This window comes from Galeopterus variegatus, unplaced genomic scaffold, assembly GCF_000696425.1.
Source record: "Galeopterus variegatus unplaced genomic scaffold, G_variegatus-3.0.2 Scaffold613, whole genome shotgun sequence".
NCBI lineage: Eukaryota > Metazoa > Chordata > Mammalia > Dermoptera > Cynocephalidae > Galeopterus > Galeopterus variegatus.
Genome location: NW_007726724.1, coordinates 468970 through 476436, shown reverse-complemented (window position 1 = coordinate 476436; position 7467 = coordinate 468970).

Here is a 7467-nt window from a genome sequence, read left to right as displayed (position 1 = left end):
TAGTCTTTTCAAAAAACCAACTTTATCTTTGCCATTCTTCGCTGATGTATATTTTCTATTTCATTAATTTCTGTATTATCTTTATTATCTTCCCTTCATTTTCTTTGGATTTATTTTGTTGTTCTTTTTCTGACTTTATGTTAGGTGTTTAACTCACTAATTTTTAGTTTTTCTTCTCATGTACACATTTCTGATTATAAAGCACTCTCTAATCACCATATATAGTATTATATTCATCACCAGTTTTTGGTATTTTCATCGGCTTAGTCTTAAGTATTTAAAATTTTTCATTATGAGACTTTTTTTTACCCACAAGTAATTAAAAATATGCTTTTTAAATTTCCAGATTTATAAAGATTTTTACGTTTTAGGGTTTCTTTAATTATTATTGATTTCTAATTTACTGTGTTGTGATCAGAGAATGTTGTTTCTGTGATACTAATTCTTCCAGGTCTGTTGAGATTTAACCTATGGCCTGACATGTAGTTGATTTTATAATGTTCCCTGTGCATATAAAAAGAAAGCATATTCTCTAATGATTGTGTGCAGAATTCTATAAATATCCTGTAGATCAAGTTTATTTTGTTGTTCAAATCTTCTAAGTCCTTACTGATTTTTATCTGCTTGTTCAGGTCAATTACAGAGGAACTGTGTTAAAATCTCCCAGTGTGCCTGGTGGATTTGTCAGTTTCTTCTTGTGGTAATTTCTTCTGTAATTTGTTTTCCTTATAAAATTTAAAGTTATGCTATTAGGTACGTACAAGTTCAGAATTATTGTATACTTCTATTAAATTGAATCTTTATTGTTATATAGTGACCCTCTTTCTCTGTAGTAATGCTCTTTCTGTTTTGATTAGAACAATTTTTTCCTTCCTTTTACTTTCTTTTTTTTTTTTTTTTTTTTTTTTTTTTTTTGGTGGCTGGCCATTTCAGGGATCTGAACCCTTGACCTTGGTGTTACAACACTACGCTCTAACCAACTGAGCTAACCAGCCAGCCCTTCCTTTTACTTTCAACCTATCCCTGTACTAAAGTTTAGAAGTGTCTATTTTAAACAGTCTATGACTAGATTGTGTGTGTGTGTTTGTCTAACAATGTCTTCTAGTTGGAAGGTTACATTTATTGTGAACATTGACATATTTAAACTTATTTCTTCCATCTTATTTCATGCCTTCTCTTCGTCACACCTCTTCTGTAGTTTTTCTTCTCTTTGCATTCTTTGAATTGATTGTTTGGGGGCTTTTTTTTCCCCCTCTCATTCTTTTTTGTTTTGTTTTATTTTATTTTTTTACTATACCGGTTTGCACCATTAAGTTTATATTCTTTTAGAAGTTATTCTTAAAAACTTAATTTAATTTCATTTAGAGGTTACTCTTTAAAACACCCTAATTAACAAAATATTAATCAATATTTTTATCCTTCTCTGAAAACTATTAGAGAACCTTAGAATGCTTTAACTTTAATTATTGCCCTACCAGCTCACATGCTATCGTCTTCTAATGTGTCAGCTCTGTCTGTTTTGTTTTTAACCGTACACAGTGGAAATAACTGTTGTGATATGCACATCTGTGCACTCAGTCGTTGTCTGCATTTGTTTAGAGTTATCTGTAGGGTTACTGTTTTCTTTACACACTATTCCCTTCAGTATCTCAGATGTCCTTCTGGAGTCAATTTTTTCCCTCATTTCTGAAAGACAGTTTCATACTGGAAACTATCTTTGGATATAAAATTATACAACTTTTCTTGAACAGTTATTTTCTATCTAAACTTTAGAGATAGTTTCCTATTGCTTTTCTGCTCCCCTTCTTTTTTCTTCTGGGAAGTCAGACTTCAGTCTATGTATTGTAGTGTGTAGATGATCTGCGTTTTCTCCAGTCCTGCTTTTAAGATCTCTGTGTTTGGTGTTCTGCAGTTCCACTGTCATGAATCTGTGAGTGGATTTTTATTTATCCTACTTGGATTCATTTAGGTTTTCTCACTCTGAAAATTGGTGTCTTTCATCAGTTCTGTGAAGTCCTCAGCTGCTATCCCTTCCAATAGTGCCTCTCTCCCATATTTCCGGTATTTCTCTTTGTGACACCAATTACACCTATACTGGACCTTCTCACTTGACTTCCGTGTATCATAACCTGTCTTTTCACCTCTTTTTTTCCTCTGTTATATTCCTTGTAATTTCTATAGCCCTCTACTCTACCAGGTAAGCTATTGAAGGGAGCACACCTTGTAATTTATTTGGGTCAACTTCTGGGCCACTAATCCTCTCTTTGGATATGTCTGTCTGTATTCAACCTTCCACTGTCCTGCCATCTGAGGATTTTCTTCAACTCTATCTTCCAGTCCACTAATTTTCTAATTTTCTATTCAGTTTTGCTTATCTGCTGTGTAATCTTTCCAATGATTTAAAATTTTTTCATGATTACATGTGTTCTGTTTTGTTCCTCTCCTAGTCAGTTTTTACGTTCTCTTACTATGTTTTTATTTCCCTATTTTGTGTCTTTATAAATATTTTTGTTTTATATCCTGCTTTTTCTAAGTCGAGGATCCAAAGTCTTCATGGACCTAGTTCTGTTTGTTATTTGGGAAGATCTTTTGCATGTTGTCTTGCTTTATTGTATATTTTGTGATTTAAAAAAACATATTTTATAAATATATATATGTATATGTATTTATGTGTGTATGTATGTATGTATGTACTTGGACTTGACCATAGAAATTCTCTGAAGCCTGGGTTGAAGTGTATTTCTCCAGGGAAAATCTGTTTGCTTTGGGCAGGTATGTGGGACACTACAGATCCACTTTAAATTACAATTCTTGCCTCGTCACTTTTGAGATCATGCAAAGAACATAAAATTCAGGTCCCAAACCCGTGTCAGGCTTTGCCAGCGCCATAAATTCTCTAGGGATTTGAAAAGTAAACTTTCCCAGCACTAAGATTGAGACAGTTTCCTTCTGGCTAAGGGTCAGATGTTTTCAAGTTTACTCTTTCATGAAGGGTGTAGCCCTCCCTGAATCCTGGCCTCAGGCTGGGTGGTCTCTGACCTACTCCCACCTTTGTCCCCAGGCTTGTGCCCACTCCCTCTGAAGACAGAATAGCTATGTCAGAGCCACATTTACCCCCAGCATATTTGCTGGTTTCAGCACCTCATTTACCTCTTGAACACATGCTCCTGTTTCATGTGTAGACTTCCAGAACTTCCTCTACTTGCAGGTTAATTCTGGCAACTTAATTTAGGTGCACTGCAAGGAGTAACCTCAGGATCTCCAGTTCAGTGCTTCTCCACTTGAGCTCACATCAGAGTCACCTGGAGAGCCTGTTAACAGAGATTGTGGGCCACACCTCCAGAGTTTCGGGTTCAGAGGGGCTGGTGTGGGACCCAAGAATGTGCATTTCCAGCATGTTCTCAGGTAATGCCAATGCTGCTGGTGCATGGGCCACACCTGGAGAGCATTTACCTTTTACTCCTCTACAACACCTGATGGATATAGGAGACTTATGAGGAATGTGGGATCACGACATCAGTGGTTTTCAATTAATCTGATGTACTTGCTTTCAAAGGCACTATCACAGTAATTTTCAGACTTAGCATGTCTCAGAATCACCTGGATGACATTGAAACACATATTATACTTGCCCTCAATGTGTTAATGTTGTTTACAAAGGATCTGCTTTAGAATTTATAATACACGTCACTAACAATCTGTTTTTCATGGGATGTGACTCACTTACTTTAGATGTGACTGATGTCTTTCTAATATCTTGGCTGTCTGTATTAGTCCATTTCTGTTGCTTATAACAAAAATACCTGCGTAATTGTAAGAAAATGAAATTTATTGCTTGCAGTTTTGGAGGCTGGGAAGTCCACAGTGGAGGAAACATGTGGTGAGGGTCTTGGTGGTGGCAACAGTGATCCAGGGTCTCACAGGGCAGAAATGGTGGAGCAGAAAAGAGAGAGTTCCTCAGTCACTCTCCTTTTAAAGCCCTCAGAACCACACCCCTGACCACCATTTTTAATCCATTCACTACAGCGTGGTCCTACAATCCAATCACCTCTTCAAGAGGCCAGTTTTCAATTACCAATTCCCACCCTCAACAGTTACAGTGGAGATTAAGCTTCTAATATATGAACTGTGGGAAACACAATTCAATCAATCCACAGCATTGGCTTTTATTGTTTCTCGTTAAATAGTGAAAACATATTTAGTCCTATACATTTTTTCAATTCATAATCTTAGCTGAACACATTAAGTTTAAATATCAAACATTCTCTTCATCATCATAGAGTTTATTTACAGTTTATTTCCCCTTTGACTAGATTTGCTTAGGGGAATATTTTAAAAATCCAATGGAATCATAAAATGCATATTAATTTCAAGTTTATAGTGCATTGCAGTTTAAGAACACGGTCTATTTAATTTTTTTTCTTTGTGTCTCAATATATGGCCAGTCTTTCTAAATGTTATCGAGACACTCAAAAGGTAAATTCTCTGCTTGAATAAAAAACAATTTGAACATATATTTACTTAATAAATAAATCTTATTGCAGCACTCATATTTTCTCTACTTTTTATTTTTTTCCTCCTTGAGTGAGTCCTATGATTTCCCCAGCTTGCTGTCTTGAGGGAATTTCTGGACCTTAATGCAAGGAGATGGAACCCAGGCTGAGCCTAAAGGACTTGCAGACTTGAGAAAGTGGAGCTAAGAGTCCAGGGAAATAAAGAAATCCAGAGTATGCAAAATGGAGTGCAGGAGAGGACAAAGCTGCACAGACAGAGAACTCTCGAGATCTGCAGAGGGTCCCTTTAACGACTCTTGAAAGCAATTCGTAAACACTTATGTACCTCGTAACAGATCTTCAAAATAAATGACAAATAGAGAAATCCATGACTATAGTTGGTGAGTTTCACACTTCTCTCTCAATAAATGATAGAACAAGTAAACAGAAAATCATTAAGAACATGGAAGATTTGAACAATACGGTCAACCAACCTGATGTAAGTGAGGCTTACAGATCACTCAACCCAACAACAGGAAAACACACATTCTTTTCAAGTGCACAAGGAACATTCACCAAGGGAGACCATATTTAGGGCCATAAACAAGTACTAATAAATTTAAAAGGATTCAAATCATACAAAGTGTATTCTCTAACCTCAATTGAATTAAATTAAAAATGAGTAACAGAAATCCCCAAATATTTAGGGACTAAATAAGTACTTCTAAATAACCCATAGGCCAAGAAGAAATCTAAAGGAAAATTAGTAAGTAATTTGAACTGAATGAAGATGGAAACACAACATATCAGATTTTTTTGAGATTTCTGTTAAAGCAGTACTCAGGCAATTTATAGAACTAAATGCCTGCATTAGATAAAAGAAAAAGATATCACATAAATGACCTCAGATTCCACCTTAAGAAACTAGGAAAAAAGAGCAAATTAGACCCAAAGTAAGCAAAAGACAGGAAATAATAAAGATCAATGCAAAAACCAGTTTTTTAAAAATGTTTTTTTCGAAAATGAAAACAAGTTTAATGTAAAGAAAAACACCCACTTAAAATAGAAAAATACACACTTCACAGGGAAAGTGTAGGCTGGCTCCAGAGTGTGACCAATAGCTGCAGCAAGTTTAATACAAAAGTAAGAATATACATATATATGCATATGTAAGAAATACACACTTTGCACACATAGTGCAGGCTGGCTTGAGAGAGTGAGCAGCAGCCTGCTAAAGGCAGGTTTAACCCAAAAAGTAAGAAATACACAGCTCCCAGGTGAAGTGTGGACTGGCACCAGAGAGAGTGAGCAGCCTCGCCTTCTGCCTGGATCAACCTTTATAGTTGGCTATTCTATACATATTCATGCTATCTAATGAATATTCATCTAAGGGGGTGCTTTGCAGTTAAGTAACAGGTTATGTAACATAGCCTTGCACATGCTCAGTTGGTCTCTTTGGAGCATGCTCATTTGTCAAATTCCAACATATACACCCAAAATGACTTAGAATATATTCAGTGCTCTCTAGTGCCTCCAGTGGAAGGTCATTCAAGGATAAACTCCTTTCTACTGAGCATGCTCAGCCACTGGAATTACATAGATCTGCCTCCTGCAGTCTCAATCTCCACCTGTTGGTGCTGAAAATAGATGCAACAAGCAACAATAGCTCAGGACTCAGAGGAGGGGCTAGAGTCCTAGGGGAGTGGTTTGAGACCAGGGTAGTGGCCTCGAACCTGACCCCAGGGAAACTGAGCACCTCCTATCTCACTCCCCACTCAGAGATTACATTCCTTTAATCTTAAAGGTTGATAAGGGACAAAGGTCTGTCTTCTGTAGCTGCTTCAGGCTGGTCAGGGCTGTAGGCCTTGCCTATCTGGTAACAGAAATCTCTGAATACCTGATTTAGGGGCCCCAGCTCAGTCCTGGGTGGCTGAGTTAGAACGGGATAGAAGCCACATAAAAGCCTCATCTTCACATGAAACTGCGAATCTGGAAGAGACAAACTTAACAAGTAAGTTGAACATGCAAGGGCCAAGTAAAAGTATAAGCAAAACTATAGCTAAAGGTCCCAACAGAGGTAGGAACCAGGTCACACTGGGTAGCGCATCCTTTATAGCAGTCCCTATGTTACTGGCAGAGTTGCTCTGCTCAAATATATACAACCATGTAGCTTGGGCATATATCTTTTTTTATATCCTGTTCTACTTGTCCAGTGACATTAATGTAGGTACAGCAAGTTTTGTTAATGACAGCACAGACTCCTCCCTGTTCAGCTAGAAGGTAATCTAGGGCAAGGAGATTGTCTAGAACAATGCCGGCTAGAGAGTCAAGGGATGCTTGCAGTTTTTGTGTGGCATCTCCAGTCATCTGGGCTAACTCAGCTACGGTATTAGTCAAATTCCGCAGGGTGACTTCATGATATGCAAATTCTCCCCACGCAGCAGCTAATCTAATAGCTGCTCCAATACCTGCTAATATTAGGCCAATGGTTCATTTTTCCCTATGTGTCCTATTATAAATGAGTATATCATTAAGAGCCAAGTTTCTCAATGTACACTCTCCTGCAAATATCACATTGTCTATACATGCGTAGGCTCTTGTTTTAAGGGGTGATGAAAACCTTCCTTTTGGGTATACAAAATTTGGGAGCCAATTTACTGGTGGCCAGTTTGAGGGGTCTCTGCACAAGAAGACATATCCTGATAGAGTGTAAGCCCTTTTGGGAGAAGTTGTGTTGAATTCCTTAATTATTAGTAATACCTAACCAGGGGAATTGGAAGTATTACAATTTGGGGAAAGCAGCCCTCCTGATTGGAGAATACAGCCCTTACTCCATGAAGTTGTGTTAAATGCTGCCTTGGGGATGTCAAAACCTATATTCCAGACACCTATGGGTAGGTCATATCTTTCCCACATGCTACGTTTATCTTTGGAACCAGGAGTTCCCTTGCTAGGGGTGTTTGTAACAGGGCAC